We start from the raw sequence: 22,796 nt of genomic DNA, 5'->3' as shown, positions 1-22,796 counted from the left end.
TAAAATATGCCATTCATCAAAACATGAATATCATAATCAATAAACTTAAGATCAAAGCCACATTGTTTTAAAAGGGACACGGAAATAATGTTTCTCCTTAACTTAGGAGCATACAAAACATTTTTCAAAATTACTTCCAAACCACTTGGAAGCTTTAACATGTAGTCTCCTTGAGCTTGGACTTCAACTCTTGCTCCATTGCCCATAAAGAGACTAATGTCCCCTTTGTTGAGTTGCTTACTTCTTTTGAACCCCTGCAACAAATTGCAAATGTGAGTTCCACATCCGGTATCAAGTACCCATGTATTTGAAGAAATAACATTTAGTTCAACATATATAGTAAAGATAATACCTGAGGTTTGCTCCGCATCCCTCTTATCTTTTAACGCTTTGAGATAGGTCGGACAATTTCTTTTCCAATGACCTATCTCTCCACACTCAAAGCATGGATCTTGCGTCGCAACCTTTTGCTTCTTTTCCTTCGGTTTGTAGGGCGTGATGGCTTTCCTCTTTCCCTTTCCTTGGACGTGGCCCTTGCCCTTAGCAACACTTGCTTTGGGGTTGGAGTTATGTCCCCTTTTGCCTTCATTGATTGTTAGAACGGGTAAAACCCTTTTACCCATTCCCGCTTCGGCCGTTCTTAGCATTGCGTGAAGCTCACCAATGCTTTTGTCCCACCCGTTCATGTTATAGTTCATGACAAAGGTTTCAAACCTTTTGGTCAAAGAGTTGAGGATCAAATCCGTAGCCAACTCATTAGAGACGGGACAATTCAACCTACGAAGCTTTTCAATGTAGCTTTTCATCTTTAGGACATAAGATGAGACGCTTTGGGTTTCCTCCATACGACATGCATGAAACGCTCGAACCGTTTCGAAACGTTCCGCTCTAGCTTGTTGAAGGAACATTTCCTTCAATTGAGTTATCATGTCGTATGCCCCATGATGCTCGAAATCCTTTTGGATTTCGGGAATCATAGTTCCCAACATGAGGCAAGAGGCTTGCACCGAATCTTTGGTGTACTTAACCCAATCGTAATAAGCCTCCTCATCTTCCACGTTAGGCTCGTCGGGAATGGGATCGTCTAAGACATATGATATCTCTTCTTGCTTGAGAACTATTCTCAAGTTGCGATACCAATCCATAAAGTTATTATGGTTTAGACGATCCTTTTCAAGGATGGTTCTTAAGGATAGGTTACGGGTGTTATGGGTAGAGGTGTTTGCATTGTTAGCGGCCATCTACAAAATTTAACAAAGTTTTATTTTAGTATTATAAACAATTTAATTATTAATACCCTTTTATTCCAAATTTTAAAATAATAATTAAATTCTAGAATCCAACGATAAATCAAATTTTGGTTAGGTGACCTTTATCCCGTTATTTGATTTAACAAGGTAGTCAACCTTGACAATTGCAACCCTTTGCAACTTCTAGAGGTATGGGACCATTCGAAATCCTTATTTCGTGTTGGCATGTTTATCCCATCAACACCATTGGACCCCATGCTTAGGTGACCTTTATCACATGGTTTCCAATTCAAGTCGTCCTACTTGTATAAACATGTAAGATTAACATACAAGTGGTTAGGTGACCTTTATCCCACAATTATGTTAATATTACCTTAAGTATATTAGTTTGCTCTAAAATGGTTAGGTGACCTTTATCCCATTTAAAGTTTCCTAATACGTTAAGTGTCTTACAAAAGGATGGTGTTAGACTTGTTTCCTTGGTAATTATGAAAAAGGGATTTTTAAGTTTTCCAATATTCTAGTTTGAAAAACATTATGCCATATCCTAACATGCATTTAGTAATATGGCGATTTTGAAAACCAATTTTCAAGGTTCTAGTTATAATAAAACCAATTTTATTATATGTGAGTAATCGCTTAGTTTTAATAAACCCATTTTATTAACTAATTGACGCGATATTACCAAATATATATTAGAACCCGTTTTATGCTAGTTGTCGTTCCTATGTGACGGTTTGGATATCCTAATATCTATCAACCACACATTACATAAAGTAAAACAAACAACCAAGCATACATGCAAAATATAGTCATAACCGAGAACCGCTAAGTTTGACCATACTTGTTAGCCGAAACAAGTATAGGTCATAAGTCTCACCTAAGGGACAAAACATGACACAAGGATGGAATGTTGACTCCCACTTGACCTTGCATCCAAATGCTTCAAGTATCCTTTCCAAGTTGTTTGTGTTCTTGTTGGGCTTGTAAATGGGCTCCAAACTTCCAAAAGTCTTCTTGGGCCCAAGAGTGAAATTTATGGGCTTAATGGGCTTGAATCCCATGATGGGCCGGTGAGGCCCAACAAGCCCAAAATTTGGTCCAAGGCCCAAATCCACCAATTCTTGCATCTTCAATTTTTACAAAATGTATCCTAATACATATTTTTCTAAAACAAAGAAAATGCAACTAATCTATTTATTACATACCAACTTATGAATAAATAAATTACACAAGCCTAAAATATGAATTATTACAACCATATTGAATAATAAATATAACCAACATACACATAACAACAATCAACACATCCAAGGTCTCGGTTTCGGTTATGACACATCCAAACATACCAAATGTTCTAAGCATGCAACCTAAGCAACCAATGCCTAAATACATCAAAAAAAAAGGCAGCCCCCCCCCCCAAAGGAGGCTACGGCTCAACCCCCCCCCCCCCCAAAATTTTGCAATTTTGATATTTTCAACATCCAAATGTTAGTAATGGTTTCCTAAGATCTTTGCATGCATGTCAAGATCTTACAAAACCATGAGGGGTAAAATCCACCAAAATTTCGGACCCCTTTTCACCCATGAAAAAACCGAAATCTATGAACATGCAAGGAGCATAAGTCCTTGTAACCGGCTCTTGATGCCATTGTTGGGTTTTAAACAAGTTTATCAAAGTCAAGTTAACCATATTTAACTAGAAAACGCAACGGAAGCTTATATCTTAATACTTGTTAAAGAACATACCATTATGTTAAAACTAAAACCCAATGAACAAGGATCAATATTACAAGAACAATATGCTCACAAAATGTAAATGTACCTCCTTATACCTTATAGGAAGATGTAGGTTGTTGAGGGGATGATGAATGAAAGGCAAGCCTCCAAAGAAGAAAACCTCAAGAGAGTGATACCCCAAGCCTTTTGCAACAACACCAAGTTATTTGCTAGGATTCTTGAACACCAAAACAAGCTCACCAAGCTCTCCCAAAATGCCAAGGTTGGCCGTGAGTTTTAGGAGAGGGAAGGAGAGAGTTTTTGATTCAAAACTTGAATTCAAAATGGAGAGAGGAGTGATCCTTTGCATGTGTTGTGATTGGAGATGTATAAAGGAGATGTCAACACAAAAGGACAAAATAATAAATGGACAAACCATCCACCCACATGGGGTGGCCGGTTTTGTTATTATTTTTTTTTTTTTTTTTTTTTTTTTTTTTTTTTTTTGTTTTAACATTTAAATATCTCCATCTCTTATTTTATAAAACTCATTTTTATAAAATGCACATACATTTATGTAATTATTTAACCAATTAAATAATTAATTTATATAAACAAATTATCCAGATAATTTATTTAAATCCTCAAGTGTGTTTGTTTAGAAAACCAATTTTCTAAACACGTAGTGTTCGGTATTCATTTAAATGATCAAATCATTAAAAGAATACATTTGGTGTCGTCTAGCTTGTTATTGGGTATGACCCGACTTGGATCAAACACAGTTAGCCACATTAGTATAATTATGTGTCTCGGGCATACGTAATTCCAACAACTGGGACGTATAAATCCCTTATCCAACAATTCCTGCAACTGGTTGGATAGTTCTTGCATCTCGGACGGTGCAAGTCTGTAAGGGGCCTTAGCAACAGGGCCGGCTTGAGGTAATAAGTCGATTCTGAATTCGACTTGTCGGGTTGGCGGTAATCCAGGAAGTTCCTCTGGAAAAACATGTGGAAATTCGCGTACCACGGGAATATCGTCCACCCGTTTTTCCTTAGAATCAGCGGCCGTCAGGCTCGCTAGATACGCCACACATCCCTGACGTATATATTTCAACACCTTGAGGTGGGATATAAATGGTATCATGGTGCCGGATTTTTCTCCCTGCACTAATACCTCCTCGTCATCCGACACCCGGATCTTGACGGTTTTCTTTTCACAGTTTATTTCTACCCTATTACGAGCCAACCAATCCATTCCCACTATCATGTCAAAACTACCCAATTCTACCGGTAGTAAGTCAATCAGGAAGGATTGTTCGCTTAGAATAAAAGGGCAATTCCGAACAATCCGATTAACTATCATGGTTTTACCGTTAGCGACCTCTACGGTGTAGGGTTCTATGGTTTCACCAGTAGGAAGGTTTGCTATCGAAAGGAATCTAACGGAGACAAAACTTCTATCGGCGCCTGTATCAAATAATACAGAAGCGTAATGATCAGAGACGAGGAAGGTACCTGTCACTACGCTGGGGTCCTGGCGCGCCTCGTTCGCTCCCATCACAAATGCCCGGCCTCGCGCCGGATTGGACGACGATGGCTGACCCGCGAGTTGTCTCCCGTTTCCTCCCTGATTCAGTTTCGGGCAGTTCCTTTTGAAGTGATCCGTGCTGCCGCATTCGTAGCAAGCACGGCTAGTGGTCACCATCTGGTTTCCTTGCGGGTTCTGCTGTCGGGCTGGTTGAGTTCTAAATGGTTGCGCCCGAATAGGTTGTGGTTGACGGTTCAGGTTGTTCAGATTTGTCTTACAATTTGGTGCGTAGTGTCCAACCCTGCCACACCGGTGGCACACCACCTCCTTGCACACGCCACTATGGTGGTAACCACATTTCCCGCATTTAGGAAACGTTCCCCTCTGCGGTTCTTGCCTTCCGCCCGAACTAGTCATGGCATAGCTCTGGGCAGCGGGCCTAGCTCGTTTGTTTTGCTGTTTCTCTCGGATCCTATTGTCATATGTACCTCGCTTTCCCCCAGCCGACTCTCCCGTCGCCTTTATCGATCCGCTCCTTAAGAAATCATACGTGACAATACCAGCCTGTGTCACTGCACCCTCATACGTCTGGTGCCCTCCCGCGTTAACTATGCTCCTCACTACTGGAGTAAGTCCCCAAATATAACGTTCCACCCTTTTTGACTCTGGGGTGACCAACCACGGCACTAATCGTGACAGTTCATTAAACCGGTTGGTATATCCCAAGTGGTCCGCCCCATGCATCTCTAGGTTCCACAACTCATGTTCCAGTTTCTGCAATTCATTCTTTGGGCAGAAATGTTTCAAAACAAGGTCCTTAAGCTCTGCCCAGGTCATGCGGTTTGTCGCCGCTTGACCTCGAGTCTGTACTATGGTGTTCCACCATGTCAAGGCATGGTCTGTGAACGTACAGGTGGCGTACTTAACGACACAATCCTCGGGACAGTTGCTGATATTTACCACTGATTCTATTTTCTCTAACCATTTCACTAACCCATTCGGTCCTTCCGACCCGTTAAATTCTAAAGGCTTGCATAACATAAAGTCCTTGATTGAACAACCCCTGGATGGTCCAGTGCGGTTGGTCTCTACAGTAGGGATAGGACCATTACTGTCGGTAGCGACCACCGTAGGCGGTGCGTCATTACTCGGAATCGTGTTATCGGTAGGTGGAGGATTAGCATTATGTTCCCCGCCATTATTTATGGGCGTTTGATTGCTCGGAGGGGTTGGATTAGATGAATTATTAATACTGGCGGCGATGCGCGATACTATATCCGGTATCGCCGCCTCCAACTGTTGAGCAATCAAACGGCTCACATCTACTTCCGATACTTTCGTTGATCGTTTCGGTGCCATTCTACACAATCATCAAAGAAATATATATAATCAATACCATCTCAAAATATAAAACACAATACATACTTCATTCATTAGTAAACATTGATTCATATTACACAAACATCAATTTACATACTTCCAGTCAACATTACATAACTACGTTTTAATACAAAGGGCCTATGTTGGTATCATCCTCGACATAACCCGCAATGGGTCAGTGCTTGAATGATACCCAAAAGTATCGATAATGATATGCCCTACAAGAGACCCCCTATGGGCCAGTGGTTGTACTATAACTAAACAAGATTCACTCCGTGTTAGTATCACCACTAACTACTTACACGGAGTATCAAAAAGCGGTTCAAGATTCTACCATCCAACACGTCTACACATGGTGGTAAACCAACCCCACCAACACCGCCACCAGCACCACCAGCACCGCCATCATAACCCGCATTCGGGTTTCCATCTGGTCGATCAACCAGTGGGAGTATGAGCACTCCCTTTTTAACTGGTTAATAGCATACTGGTGGTCCAGTATGCTGTCCCCGAGGTACGCCCGCCTCTGTACCCCCACGACCAGGGCGGCAGAGTGCTCGTTCACCTGCTCGGTGAGAACACGTAGCCAAGCCGTCAAGTCCCGCTCCTGCCTTGGCAGACCCCACACAGGTAGGGTTGCAGGCTCGGGTTGGGGGCGGGAAGACTCGCCCCGGTGGTATGTGGATCTGGGTGGGGTAACAGTGGGCGGAACATACGGGGCACTGATCCGCGCCGTGAGGCGGGGACCGTGTCTGGGGGGAATCGGGGTGGTCTGTGGTGCGGGCGGGGTAGGAGACCTGGTAACCCTAGCAGGGGAGGGTACACTAGCACTCCTAGCTGGGGTGGTCTGTCTAGAAGTACTATGACTAGCCTCCGAAGGCTCGGAGCTGGGTGCTACACTTGGGCTTCCAGAGGCCCCGGAACTAGCCTCTTCCGGGTCCTCTTCCGTCGACACACTAGGTGTTCTTGCCATTATACCTGCACACAAGTTAACAAACATATAGTCCTTTTCGTAGTGTAATTCATAATTAAATTAACACATACTTATTTATACAACTTTACCACATAATAATATTATCATATATTTACACATATGTTGCCAATTTTACCTATTTAAGTCCCCCGTGACTTCCCCTGAATTTCCTCGTGCAGACAAGTCTGTTATTATGTTCCGGACCATAATAACCCACTTGTCCATCCAAGTTCATCCCGATCTCGTCACAATATATTATTAGTTGATATTCAGATCCTATAATACTTGAGCTACTGGTTATATTTTAGGTATCTTTTTCAGACATCCTAATTCTTTATAACCAATGGCTCTGATACCAAGTTCTGTAACACCCCGTAACCGCAGCGGAAACGTACACGGGATGCAACAGACACATCTGATATCAACAGCATTGCTTATAAAGAAAATACCACTACATTAATTTATAACATATTACATTGTTGCGAGTTTCATTACTGTCTAGGTGTTACACACATATTTTACCGATAAGACATTAATAAATTCATTACAAAACAAAGAGCAGCAAGCTTCCAACAGGTAGCACAGATAGTTAAGCACACATCAATCAATCCAACTTGGGCATACCTAGAAAACATGTAAAGAAAACGGGTCAACTACGAATAGTTGGTGAGTTTCACTAATTTAAATAAACACTGACAAATCATTTTAATAATCATTTATTAACAATAAAATCATGCTGGGAACTATGTTACCCCAGAACATTTCCAATAACTTTCTGGGAACTATGTTACCCCAGAACAATAATAACCCCTGGGAACTATGTTACCCCAGAATAATAATAACCCCTGGGAACTATGTTACCCCAGAACAATAATAACCCCTGGGAACTATGTTACCCCAGAACAACAATAACCCCTGGGAACTATGTTACCCCAGAACAATAACAACCCCTGGGAACTATGTTACCCCAGAATAATAATAACTCCTGGGAACTATGTTACCCCAGAACAACAATAACCCCTGGGAACTATGTTACCCCAGAACAATAACACATTATAAACATTTTGTATATTCTATGCATCAGTCCATATATATATAAATGTACAAGTATTTCCATACGATCGGTATGTACTTAAATACTTTAAATAAGACATGTTTTCCGCCCCGGGAAAATATAATTAAAACAATTCATTAAAAGGGGCTCGTGAAAACTCACCTTGTTGTGAGTCGGTGAGTAATATAAGGAACAGCTACGTGCCTGGATCTGTAATATAATATCTAGTCGTTACTATATAATTCCCATAACTTAAATACGTATCAATCGGTACATCTGGGAACATTGTTAACCCAGTACTGTACTCGATTCGGGGACAATGTTAACCCCGTGACACTTCTAAGGACTCAGATTGACATTGCTTAGAGTTTGACAGTCAATTTAGTTAAGGTGATGAAATTATAGCTCGGTTTGACACCCCGTTTGGCCGTGGGGCCCGTTTCCGGTATTTCGGTGCCGGAAACGGTAAAATCGGGTAAAATTACCCAAATCATCCGAATTATTTTCGGATGATTTATTTTTACTTAATTTACTTAGATTTATGAAATAGTCTATTTTTAGAGTTTTCATGTACCAGTCAGCTCGCTTATGCGAACTATGCCGGTTTACACGTTTTAAGCTTTAAAAACTTGTTTTTATGTTCTTTTTAGCACAAATAATTACCCGATTAGTCTCGGGTCTTGAAATTTTGCACAAAACTTAATTTGACAGTAAGGAATTTTGTAAAAATTTTCCAGTTTTATTTTCCTACATTTACATTTATTTATCTATTTTTAAATCTTGTTAAAACACTAAATATATGAAAAATACCAAAACACTTTAGAAAAATCCCAAATTTTTCTGGGATGATCTTTATCATCCTCATAACTTTCTGGAATTTTCCCAGATTTATTTTCCTACATTTACATTTATTTATCTATTTTTAAATCTTGTTAAAACACTAAATATATGAAAAATACCAAAACACTTTAGAAAAATCCCAAATTTTTCTGGGATGATCTTTATCATCCTCATAACTTTCTGGAATTTTCCCAGATTTATTTTCCTACATTTACATTTATTTATCTATTTTTAAATCTTGTTAAAACACTAAATATATGAAAAATACCAAAACAATTTAGAAAAATCCCAAATTTTTCTGAGATGATCTTTATCATCCTCATAACCTCCTGGAATTTTTCCAGAATTTAAAACTTATTTTTCAAGCCATTTTCACCCAAAACCGAGCTAGAAAGCCCTAGAACTCGTTTCACCGAAAAGCCTACTTAGACTTTTCCAACTGAGCTCAAATTTTGTGGGTGACTTTTATATGTTATAAAAAGCTTATCTTAAATTTTCCGGAATTTTTCATCTTGTTTTGCTATTTTTCACTATTTTTGGCCAAAACCGAGCATTAAATTCACCAAATATTCATCTTTTATCCAAAAATTACCAAAAATTCACAGATCTCATATTTTCATGTGTAGATCATCTCTGTGAAATTTCGTGACCCGACTCTAAGCACACGTAAATCTGTCCATTTTTTTCATAACACACAAAAACCGAACTATCTTGTGTTTTCTAGTTTTAGATCGCAAGGATCTCGGTTTCTAGCCTTTGCTAGCCGCTAGATACAACACTTACAAGCACAATAACACTATACCAAGCAAACTATACCAACAATCAAACCATTTCTTTCATAGTGTCGGTTTTTAAGTAAAAACAAAGGTTTTAACCGTAAAAATCCGTTCTCGACTCTTTTTACTCATTTCTTGGACCAAGATCCTTTGTATAACTTGTATACATCCCTTGATCATACGAGAACCGGTTCCATCTCGGGTTTTTACCCATATTTCACTTGGAACCTCTTGTTCTTGCAAAACAACTCAAAGTAAAGAAACCAACACCAAAGATCATGTATTATAACATGTTTATACCTTGTGTTCTTGATTAGAAGAGGTGGATTTGATGAACACTTGAAAGTATGAAAGGATTTGAGAGAGTTTTGGGAGAGTTTTGGGTTAAAAAAAAAAGAAAATGATAGATAATATGAACATGGGGGGGGGGTGGCCGGCCATATGTGGGGGTGTGGGGGGGGCCCACATCTCAAATATTGTCCACACATTTGGATTATGCAATCCGGATAATGTTGTGGATAATCTGGTTCAGTTCGTTTCTCGTTTAAACTCGTAATTCGGCTTAAAACGAGCATAATATGGTCGTTTTTCGGGTTAAAATAAAATTTACATACAACCGACTTAAAAACTTTAAAAACTTAACCCCTGACATTAAAACATCATATTATCGGTATTTGTGCATCTTTTTCGGTTTGATTGATCGTCTCTTGCTTGGTTTGGTGTTAAAGGTTTCGTTTAGCTTACCGACGTACCATTAAATCGAAATCCTTTTTCTGTGCTATAATTCACCTATCCCGAAGCATTAATACTTCGTATATATCACTAAACATTATATACGTCGTCTATAATGTAATTCCCGATCCGTTCGGGTTTCAATAACCGATCATTGATTAGTTGTAATCCCAATACGATTCACTATATAATCGAGTATGATTCGTACTATGAATCATATATACTCGTATATATGTACTATAACACATATAATCAATATTTAAATGACACGTAAATAGTATATTCCGGCTAGGGTATACCTGGATTTGCCGGAATCGTTACACATACATACATACATACATACATACATACATACATACTGTGACCTTTACGAACTCGTATACTGACTTTGTTCGTACTCGTGAAACATGAAACTCACCAACTAGACGTAGTTGACCCGTTTAAACATGTTTTTCAGGTAAACAGAAGTTTGAATGATTTGCTTACGTGCTTGGTGTTAAATGGAAAGTTGAATAGCTGTGAATAGATGCAAATACGTAATAATGAATAAGAAACCGAGAACTGGTTATGTGATTTTCATCTAGTTTATAAACTTAGTACCTACGAATGTAATATGGTTGCTACCAGTGTTATCTGTTACATTCCCGTATTACGCTTCCGCAACTACCTAGTCGGGGTGTGACAGAAGTTGGTATCAGAGCCATTGGTTATAAAGAATTAGGATGTCCCTTAGGAGACCCTAATATAACCAACCTTAGGCTCGATTAGCTCTGGGAATAAAATAATATTAAAAAATATATAGTATAGGTTCCCAGCCGGATCTACACAGGAATATCTCGTAACACGAGGGTGCGGAATCCCCACGTAATACAATGCGAGTGTAAGACAAATAATATGTTGAATATGTATTTAAACACACGAGATTATACTGTAAAACTTGATGTATTGCAAGAGTCAACACGTGATACACAAGATCACAAAAACACGTTGTTTAGAAAAACCCCTTCTTTTTTTTAAACACAAAATACCTGAAGTTGAGGTATTTATAAACCTCGACAACTTCGCCTAACACACTAGGAGAAGTTGTCATAACTTCGCTGGTCTACAAGTTCACCCAACACATGACGAACATATAACAAACACTATTCAACACAAAACAAACAAACTAAACGATTACAGACACAACTAAACACGAGATGCTGAACTACTGGCATCATGCACCAACAGACTCCCCCTTGGGAGTAGCTTCATATCTCTATTTTCTTTCTCGTGTCTTGTAATCCCAAAAATCTCGTACCCCTCGTCTTCAAGCATGGACGCCCTGCCTTACACAGACAGAGACCACCCTCTGGGACTTCTTGGCATCATCCTTCCACGCAGGAATGTTGAATATCTTCCTATCGTTCAGTACCTGCAAATCAGCTTGAGACAAATTAACCAAGTGCATGGGATTATACACTCTCAGAATCTCCTGTTCGTCCTCATCTTCCATGACAGCTTCAGCGGTCTGGCAGTCAACATACCGCCACTTGAGATTCTTTAACCCATCCTTGGGCATCATCTTCATCGGCACCTCTTTTAAACACCGAAACGCTTATACTTCATCACCATCCAAGGCTTGCCGTCAGCCCTCATTCCTCTTTCCTTGTCTTCAACTACCTTCCCTTTATGTGGCTTTAGCAACTCAAACTTCTTCTCTTTCACACTTTCTTTCCACACGATCCTTCCAACCCATCTTGCAAAATTATCATCACTTCGATTAATCAACCTTAAATGAGGCAAATCTTTCAACTCACACTCAGGCAAAGTGTTAAACGATCTCAAAGCCTTCTTAAAATACTGAATCCCATCATAACCCTTAACCACAAACAACTTTAACTACTCGTCATACAGCCAGCAAATGATACCCTTCTTTGACTCAGTGTACTCCTTGATGTTGTAAATCTTCTTAAACATTGTTGGCACCGCGGGCTTCTTTGTCTTGAAGAACCACTGAGCACATCCATCTTTCCATCTCGGCTATTCTTCCCATTCAGACTCATCTGACACATTTGCATCTTGGTTACCATGGTAATTATACGAGAATACATGGTTCATTGTATTGATTGTACGTGAATATATAATTCACCGTATTGGTTATGCGATCAAACGATCGATAGTTATTGAAACCCGAATGAATCGAGGGTTCAATTATAGACGGGATATATGATATTTAGAGATGTTACGAAATATTAAAGCTTCGGGGTAAGTGGATTATAGCACAGAAAAAGGATTTCGATTTAATAGTACGTCGGTACGTTAAACGAAACCTTTAATACCTAACCGAGCAAGAGACGATCGATCAAGCCGAAAAAGATGCGTAATAACTAATAATATGACGTTTTAAGTTAATAAATGTCATGGTTTAAGTTTTTAAATCGGTTTTATATAAATTTTATTTTTTAGCCGAAAAACAACCGTTTTGGCCTCGTTTTAAGCCGAATTAAACGTTTAACCGAGAAACGAACTGAAACAGATTATCCAAAACATTATCCAGATCATGGAAATCCAAATGAGTGGACTAGATTGAACAAGTGGGTCCCACCCCACCCATCCAATAGTTCCGATCGGAACACACACACCCACAAACCATTTCATTTTCTTTTTTTCACACACCCAACTCTACAAACCTTCAACTCTCTCAAACCTTTGATCAAAAACCCGAGTTTTCAAGCAAGAACACAAGGTAAAAACCGAGTTGTAATCGTGTTTATCTTCTTTTCTTAAGTTTTCTTTCAAGAAAATAAGGTTTCAAATGAAAAATGGGTGAAAACCCGAGATGAAACCGATTCTTGCATGATCAAGTGATGTATACGGGTTATACAAAGGATCTTGGTCCAAGAAATGAGTTAAACGAGTCAAAAACGAATTTTTACGGTTAAAATCTTTGTTTTTATATCATAACCGTAACCATGAAAGAAATGGCTTGATCGTGAGTATAACTTGCTTGGTATTGTGGTATGTTGTTTGTAGGCTCTGTATTTAGTGGTAGATAAGGCGGAAATATGAGTTTGTAGCTTGTTGTGGCGGAAAACGAAAGGTATATTCGGTTTTTGTCGGTGTATGTGTTTTTGGAAAGATTGTTGGTCGTTTAGAGTTAGGTCACGAAATTTTACAGAGGTGTTAAACACATGGAAATATGAGTTCTGTGAATTTTTGGTAATATTTGGATGAAAGATGAATATTTGATGAATTTAATGCTCGGTTTTGGCCAAAAATGGTGAAAAATAGTTAAATATCATGAAAAATTCTGGAAAATTGTGGATAAGCTTTTAATATCAGGTATAAGTCACACACAAAATTTGAGGTCCGTTGGAGAAGTCTAAGTAGGCTTTTCGGTTAAACGAGTTCTAGGGATTTCTAGCTCGGTTTTAGTAAAAATGGCATTTAAAAGAAGATTTTGGTTTTGGAAAAATTACAGGGGACTATGTGGATGGCAGGGGACATCCAGGAGAAATTTGGGATTTTTCTAAGATCGTTTGGTATTTACGACATATTTAGTGTTTAAATGGTGTTTAAAAATAGATAAGTAAATGTTAAATATAAGAATTAATTCTGGAAATATTTTTATAAAATTCCCCACTGTTAAAAAGTGATTTGTGCAAAATTTCAAGATCCGAGAGTAAACGGATAATTATTTGTGCTAATTATCAAACTTTTAAAGTAAAACGCGTAAACCGGTAAAGTTCGCTTAAGCGAGCTGATTGGTGTACAAAAACCCTAAAAATGAACTATTTTCATGTAAATCAGCTAAACAAGTAAAAATAAATCATCCGAAAATAATTCGGATGATTTGAGTAATTTTAATCTATTTTAACAGTTTCCGGTACGCCAAAGACGGAAACGGGTCCCGCGGCCAATCGGGACGTCTAAACCGAGCTATAATTTCACATCTTTAATTAAATTATCAGTCAACCACTATTTACGGGTCGTGTGTGACCAAACTCATTTTTGAAACATAAAAACGGATAACAGTGCTAGGCACACAAAACGAGAAAAACGACTAATTGTAGTTGTGACCTTGGAACTCTAAACGACATCACAATCTGAGTCCGGAGAAGTATTTCTGGGTTAACATTGCCCCCGGAACAGGTACAGTACTGGGTTAACAGAGTCCCCAGATGTACCGATTGATAAGGTTAAAGATTATATAAACAATAATTGCATAATAACGATCGTAGGGATCATATTACAGATTGGACGTGTTAACTGATATTGATTGTTGTTACCTGCTTGCATGTGCTAAGGTGAGTTTCACGGGCCCCTTTTACTGAAATGTTTTAAATATTTTCCCGGGGCGGAAAGCATATTTCTATCAAAATGTTTAAGTACATGCCGATCGCATGGAAATGAATGTATTTATATAATGTTTATTGTACGGGAAACGTACGGTAATGTATTAAAATGGTAATTGTCTGAGTTGTTAATATTGTAAGGTCCAGCAACAGTGTTCTGGGTTAACAGTGTCCCTAGAGGTTATTGGAAGTGTTCTGGGTTAACAGTGTCCCAAGAGGTTATTGGAAGTGTTCTGGGTTAACAGTATCCCCAGAGGTTATTGGAAGTGTTCTGGGTTAACAGCGTCCCCAGAGGTTATTAAAGGTGTTTATGGGTTGACAGTGTCCCCAGATAATATTATATTATGATATGGATTTATCATGGTTTACTAACATTGTGAAACTCACCAACTATTCGTAGTTGACCCATTTTCTCACATGCTTTTCAGGTACAACTAAGATAAAGTGATTGATTACGTGCTAAGTGCTTGATGTTTGTAAAGTTTGCGTGCTGGACGTTAGAATACATTATAACAGATAGAATTATGAATCGTATTGTACGATGTGTGTATCACCTAGACGGTAATGAAAAATGAGATAATGTAATTTTGAAGTATATTAATGCATTCGGTTTTCTTTATAAACAATGTGGTTGATATCAGGGGTGTCTGTCGCATCCCGTTTACGTTTCCGCTGCGGTCACGGGGTGTTACAGAACTTGGTATCAGGGCCATTGGTTATAATGAATTAGGATGTCTTTAAAAGATACCGAAAATATAACCAGTAGCTCAAGTGTTATAGGATCTGAATATCAACTAATAATTTATAGTGACGAGGTCTGGATGAACTTGGATGGACAAGTGAGTTATTATGGTCCGGAACATAATAACAGACTTGTCCGCACGAGGGAATTCAGGGGAATGTCACGGGGTACATTAATAGGTAAAAATGGCAACATATGTGTACAGTATATAATATTATTTATATGTGCTAGTGTGTATATATATATATACGTGTGCATATCTTGTGGGTTCAAGTATTGGGAAATAAGACCCGGATAAGGAACCGGGGGATGTGATAATAAAAAGTACCGAGGATGCTGAAATTTCTAGAGCGTCGGTTGGTGATAAGTCGGACTTATCGGGTTATAGTTATGATGGTACCAAATCAAATCTCCCGTTTGACATTAACCAGAAATGTCTAGTAACCGTCACTCCCAACCAAAAATTGATAAACCCCATACCCTACCAACACCGGTACCGCCTATTCTAATAACTTCCTATGTTATCCTTACATCCATTAGATGTTTACACCCATGTATGCTCGAATAGAATGATTACCTATACACAAAGAAGTGTTGGAATCATTATGGCATAGTTGGTTGTTTGTTCGTAGGAGGTATACTGTGTATGCCGGATATACGAATAGACACGAATATTATAACTCCGTGGTACGTAATCGTTCGGTGCTCACGGTGAGCATGTATCGGTTATGCTGACATGCAAAAGGATATTGAAATCAAGCATATTAAACATTGATCTTTGTTGAGAAAGGTCTATATGTCAGTTGGTGACAAGGGTTATGAAACGTATTTAAACGTTAACCGATGTCAGGTTAAGTCCATATGTTATTATATTTGTGGGGCATATATACTAGATGCCGGTATGTGTAATATATGTGATAATATTTGGTGTGTATGTGTACCTGTTGTTATGATTGAGCTGGTAACGAGTTATATGGTGAGATTAGTATTGATTACTGCGTACGGGATGAGTACGGCAGAATGACATAAAAAGAGTAACTCCAATGATGGAGATTGATATGATTCAGTTGATTGCTCAAAGATAGCAGATGATGATACCGAATGTCGTATCACTGTTCACTGCTAGTGTTGATGCAAATGTGATCGCGGAATTATAGATCGAGCAATCACATGATTATGAATATTTCAACTCTTAATGTAATTACTAAGAGTAAAAATGTTACACCGAATGCTATTATAACTACAAGTATTAGTTATAAACTAAACATGAATAGTAGTCGTAATGAATTAGATCCGGTATGAAGGATATGTTTGTTGTTTGTGGTAAAGAAATTATTAATAGTTTACTGATGGTAAAGGGAGGAATAGATTAGCGAGTGGATGGAAAAGATCGAAATGGTTAAGGATATTGGTAAGAGTCTAGAATATTGTGTAGTGAAATATGCTACAGATATGTTGGTAGATTATGTTGTATAGTGATGGAACACGATGGTACAAAAATTATAGTTGGAAAATTATTACTCAGATGATATGGTCAGGATTTAAAATTCTAGTACCGGAGCACTCTTATTCGAGTAATTGAGGTCAGAGATTTGAAACTGAGCTATGAAAGATAGAAATGTTGTGTGCTGATCACTTAGAACGCGCTAATCGTTTAAAGGAATTGTCATGTCTGGTAACATGACTAATTACTCCTGAAAAGAAGCGAAGTAAGTGCAATATTGGGGACTAACTCCATCGATAAGGAGTATAGTCAAACCTGTAAAATATACAACCTTTGGAAGGGTTGTGTCGCAAGCCAGCATTGATATATTTGATTCTATGGGAAGGGGAACGAAAGGACGTTAGGTGAAACGTCGAGTGTTAAAGAAGAGAAATGGTAAAGGTATAGTGCAAGATAGACTTGCGAATAAGTAGGTACGTCCTACAACCCAGAATTATACTAAGACTAGTTCTGTTGCGAAAACATGAACCACATAAAGAGTCCTTCCTTAAATGTGGAAAATATGGTTATCGGCAGGATGAAGAATGTCGGGTGATAGTAGGCCACAGGTGTGGTAGAGATAGACGTAATGTCCCAATTGTAGAACCAATTGAAGCCATGTGAACCGGCAACCCCAACCCATTCATGTACAACCACTCCGAGCCCAACAACTTCAATAACAATCCATCCGAAGAAATCAAATTATGCCAAACAGTTGTATTTGCTATGAATGTGGCATTACAGAACGATTCAAGAGAAATTGCCCAAAGTTGAACCAAGGTGTAGTTGGAAGACGAACCTCATGACAAGCATCAACCTCTGATCAAGCAAGGAGCCGTGCTTCTGTGAGTAATTCAAATAAAGCACGTCATGATCCAAAAGTGGTGTTAAGTACGTTGTAGTTTTAAATCAATAGGCTTCAGTGATATTTTTACGGTCGTCGATAGAAGTTAGTTCCTGCTAACCTCCTACCCTTTGGAAAGATACCGATTAGTGAAACTATAGAACCCTATACTGTAGAATCGCTAACGGTAAATCCCTAATGGTTAACTAAATTGTACGGAATTGTCCTATTATTCTGAACGATTAACCTTTCCTTATTGACCTACGACCAGTAAAGCAAAGAAGTTTTGACGTAATGGTTAGCATGGATTGGCTAACTCAACATGAAGTAGAAATCAAATATGAAAAGAAGATGATTAGAAGGAGAAACACATATATATAGAAATATATATGTGTTGGGAACAGAAAAATATATAACGTACAGAGAAAAGTGTACGGTATAATGTTGCCACTCAAATCTCATCTTGAGATGTTATAATATTTACGACAAGAAGACGTGGTGTATTTGACAAACGTGATTGCCAAAGTATTTAAAAGAAAACATATAGAAGATATCCCGATGGTGCGCAAATTTCCACAAGTTTTCCCAGAAGAACTCCCTGGATTACCGCCAACCCGACAGGTCGAATTCAGAATCGATGTAATGTCTCAAGCTGGCCCTGTTGCTAAAGCATCCTGCCGACTTGCACCGTCTGAGATGCAAGAATTATCCAATCAGTTACAAGAATTGCTGGATAAGATTTTATACGACCTAGTTAGTCACCATGGGGTGCACCAGTTTTAATTGGGAAATGAAGGACGGAAGTGTTAGGATATGTGTTGATTAGGGAGAATTGAATAAAGTGACGATCAAGAGTAGGTGCTCACTTCTTCGAAGTGAATGATCTGTTTTAACCAACTGCAAGGGACGATTTATTTTTAGAAAAATCGATCGTGGATATAGTTATCACCAAATGAGAGATCCAAGAGGAAGACGTTGCAACAACAGTGTTTCGGACTCGCTACGGCCATTATGAATTCTTAGTTATGCCTTTCGGGCTGACAAATGCGCCGGCAGCATTCATGGAACTCATGAACCGAGTCTGTACCTTTATTTTGACAAATTTGTCATAACATTCATTGATGATATTTTAATATATTCGCAACGTAAAGAAGAGCACGAGCGACGGATAAGGAAAATTGTGGAAATGTTAAAGCAAGAGGAGTTGTACGCGAAATTTTTGAAATGTGATTTTGAATAAAGAATGCATAATCCCCTGTAATGTTGTAAAACAACAAGGATTTCACATAGAACCAAATAAGATAGAAACCATTAAAATTGTGCCAAGCGCCGATTTTAAGTCTCCCCGATAGAGACGATGGTTTTGTCGCGTATTGTGACGCATTGCGTAAAGGGTTAGGATGCGTGTTGACGCAGTATATTAAGGTTATAGCCTATGCTTCCCGACAGTTAAAAGTACACGAGTAAAATTACACTACTCACGACTTAGAACTGGGAGCGGTTATCTATGCACTTAAAATGTGGAGACATTGTCTCTACGATACGAAGTGCACCATCTTCACTGATCATAAAAGTGTGCATCACATATCCGATCAGAAAGAACTAAATATGAGGCAACGAAGATGGGTTGAGTTGTTAAACAATTAAGACTGTGACATCCGTTACCACCCGGCAAGGCTAACGTCGTAACCGATGCCTTGAGTAGGAAAGATCGGGTTAAGCCATTGCGAATGAGGGCGTTGGGGATGATAGTCCAGTTGAACCTTCGAACCTGATTCGAGTCGCTCAACGTGAGGCGTTGAAAGAGGAACAATTGGAAAAGAAGGAACCTTACGGCATTGAGAAGAATTTCGAACAGCGCGTGGACGAAATTCTCTACTTCAAAAATCGGGTTTAGATCCCGACCCTCCATGACCTTAGTGAATTAATCATGGACGAAGCGCATAGATCGAAATATTCCATACATCCTGGATCGGATTGGACTATTGATGATACGAATATCTGAAAAGATTTTGTTAATGACCGAGAGTGGAGAAAGATATGGTTACGTATGTTGGTGAAAATTTAAGTTATGCAAGAGATAAGGCAGCATACCGAAAACCCTTGGGAACGCCACAATAACAGAAAAGTCGCCAATGATAGTGGGAATAAATTACATTGGATTTCGGGATGCAAATTCCCAATATATATCAAAGGCATGAGGAAAATTGGGTAATCGCGGATCGATTAACCAATCCTCGCATTTCATTCCAATCTATGACGATTACCACAATGAATTCTTGCCTAAATTCCTGATGGTGAAATGGTATCTCGTCGTGGAGTGCCATTTTCAATTATCTCAGATCAAAATAGTCACCCTACTTCCATTATTGGAAGGCGGGGAAGGAAGCATCGAGAGCTTGAAGCTTTTTATGGGTGAAGTAATTATCACCAATTTGTTAAATTGAAAATGGGCGTCAATCAAGCCATAAGATTGGAATTGATTCGAGAAACAACCAATCGGATTTATAATATTTAAGACAAGTTGAAAGCAGCGCGTGATTGGCAAAGGAGTTATGCCAACGTTCAAAGGAAACCATTGTCGCCGGAGAGAGGTGACAAGGTATTTTAAGGCGTCACCTTAGAAAGGTGATATGAGTTTGGCAAAATCGAAAATAGCTCCTTAATATATTGGACCTCATGAGACTATCTCCATGATTGGTCATTTAGTTTATCGATTAAAGTACTCCAGGGGCTAAGTACTATACATGATGTTTTGCCATGTATACGGATTAAAAAGTACCTAAACGATGAGGCAACGAAAGTACTAGTAATGGAAGTACTCATAGAAGACATATTTGATATCATAAATAATTCCGTTGAGATAGTAGACGGGAAAACTAAACAGTTTGGACACACCAAGCTTTATTGATTAAGATTAAGTGGAATTCATAGCGAAGACCAGATTATACTTGGTAACACGAGGGTGAATTCTGAAGGAAAAACCCCCACCTCTCTCTCGATGGGAGATAGTGGGCGTGTAAAATTTCGGGGACGAAATTTCTTAACGAGGGGAGAATGTAACGATTCCGACGAAACCAGGTATACCCTAACCGGTAGACGTTAGTTATGTCATATATAATGTCGGGTACACGGGTTACCATGGTAATTATACGAGAATACATGGTTCATTGTATTGATTGTACGTGAATATATAATTCACCGTATTGATTATGCGATCAAACGATCGATAGTTATTGAAACCCGAATGAATCGAGGGTTCAATTATAGACGGGATATATGATATTTAGAGATGTTACGAAATATTAAAGCTTCGGGGTAAGTGGATTATAGCACAGAAAAAGGATTTCGATTTAATAGTACGTCGGTACATTAAACGAAACCTTTAATACCAAACCGAGCAAGAGACGATCGATCAAGCCGAAAAAGATGCGTAATAACTAATAATATGACGTTTTAAGTTAATAAATGTCATGGTTTAAGTTTTTAAATCGGTTTTATATAAATTTTATTTTTTAGCCGAAAAACAACCGTTTTGGCCTCGTTTTAAGCCGAATTAAACGTTTAACCGAGAAACGAACTGAACCAGATTATCCAAAACATTATCCAGATCATGGAAATCCAAATGAGTGGACTAGATTGAACAAGTGGGTCCCACCCCACCCATCCAATAGTTCCGATCGGAACACACACACCCACAAACCATTTCATTTTCTTTTTTTCACACACCCAACTCAACAAACCTTCAACTCTCTCAAACCTTTGATCAAAAACCCGAGTTTTCAAGCAAGAACACAAGGTAAAAACCGAGTTGTAATCGTGTTTATCTTCTTTTCTTAAGTTTTCTTTCAAGAAAATGAGATTTCAAATGAAAAATGGGTGAAAACCCGAGATGAAACCGATTCTTGCATGATCAAGTGATGTATACGGGTTATACAAAGGATCTTGGTCCAAGAAATGAGTTAAACGAGTCAAAAACGAATTTTTACGGTTAAAATCTTTGTTTTTATATCATAACCGTAACCATGAAAGAAATGGCTTGATCGTGAGTATAACTTGCTTGGTATTGTGGTATGTTGTTTGTAGGCTCTGTATTTAGTGGTAGATAAGGCGGAAAGATGAGTTTGTAGCTTGTAGTGGCGGAAAACGAAAGGTATATTCGGTTTTTGTCGGTGTATGTGTTTTTGGACAGATTGTTGTTCGTTTAGAGTTAGGTCACGAAATTTTACAGAGATGTTAAACACATGGAAATATGAGTTATGTGAATATTTGGTAATTTTTGGATGAAGGATGAATATTTGGTGAATTTAATGCTCGGTTTTGGCCAAAAATGGTGAAAAATAGTTAAATATCATGAAAAATTCTGGAAAATTGTGGATAAGCTTTTCATATCATATATAAGTCACACACAAAATTTGAGGTCCGTTGGAGAAGACTAAGTAGGCTTTTCTGTTAAACGAGTTCTAGGGATTTCTAGCTCGGTTTTAGTAAAAATGGCATTTAAAAGAAGATTTTGGTTTTGGAAAAATTACAGGGGACTATGTGGATGGCAGGGGACATCCAGGAGAAATTTGGGATTTTTCTAAGATCGTTTGGTATTTACGACATATTTAGTGTTTAAATGGTGTTTAAAAATAGATAAGTAAATGTTAAATATAAGAATTAATTCTGGAAATATTTTTATAAAATTCCCCACTGTTAAAAAGTGATTTGTGCAAAATTTCAAGATCTGAGAGTAAACGGATAATTATTTGTGCTAATTATCAAACTTTTAAAGTAAAACGCGTAAACCGGTAAAGTTCGCTTAAGCGAGCTGATTGGTGTACAAAAACCCTAAAAATGAACTATTTTCATGTAAATGAGCTAAACAAGTAAAAATAAATCATCCGAAAATAATTCGGATGATTTGAGTAATTTTAATCTATTTTAACAGTTTCCGGTACGCCAAAGACGGAAACGGGTCCCGCGGCCAATCGGGACGTCTAAACCGAGCTATAATTTCACATCTTTAATTAAATTATCAGTCAACCACTATTTACGGGTCGTGTGTGACCAAACTCATTTTTGAAACATAAAAACGGATAACAGTGCTAGGCACGCAAAACGAGAAAAACGACTAATGGTAGTTGTGACCTTGGA

Source organism: Bidens hawaiensis, unplaced genomic scaffold (genome assembly GCF_021521415.1).
Source record: "Bidens hawaiensis isolate Kalapana, Puna unplaced genomic scaffold, B.hawaiensis_p1.1 tig00002380_1, whole genome shotgun sequence".
NCBI lineage: Eukaryota > Viridiplantae > Streptophyta > Magnoliopsida > Asterales > Asteraceae > Bidens > Bidens hawaiensis.
Note: the sequence above shows the minus strand (reverse complement) of the source record.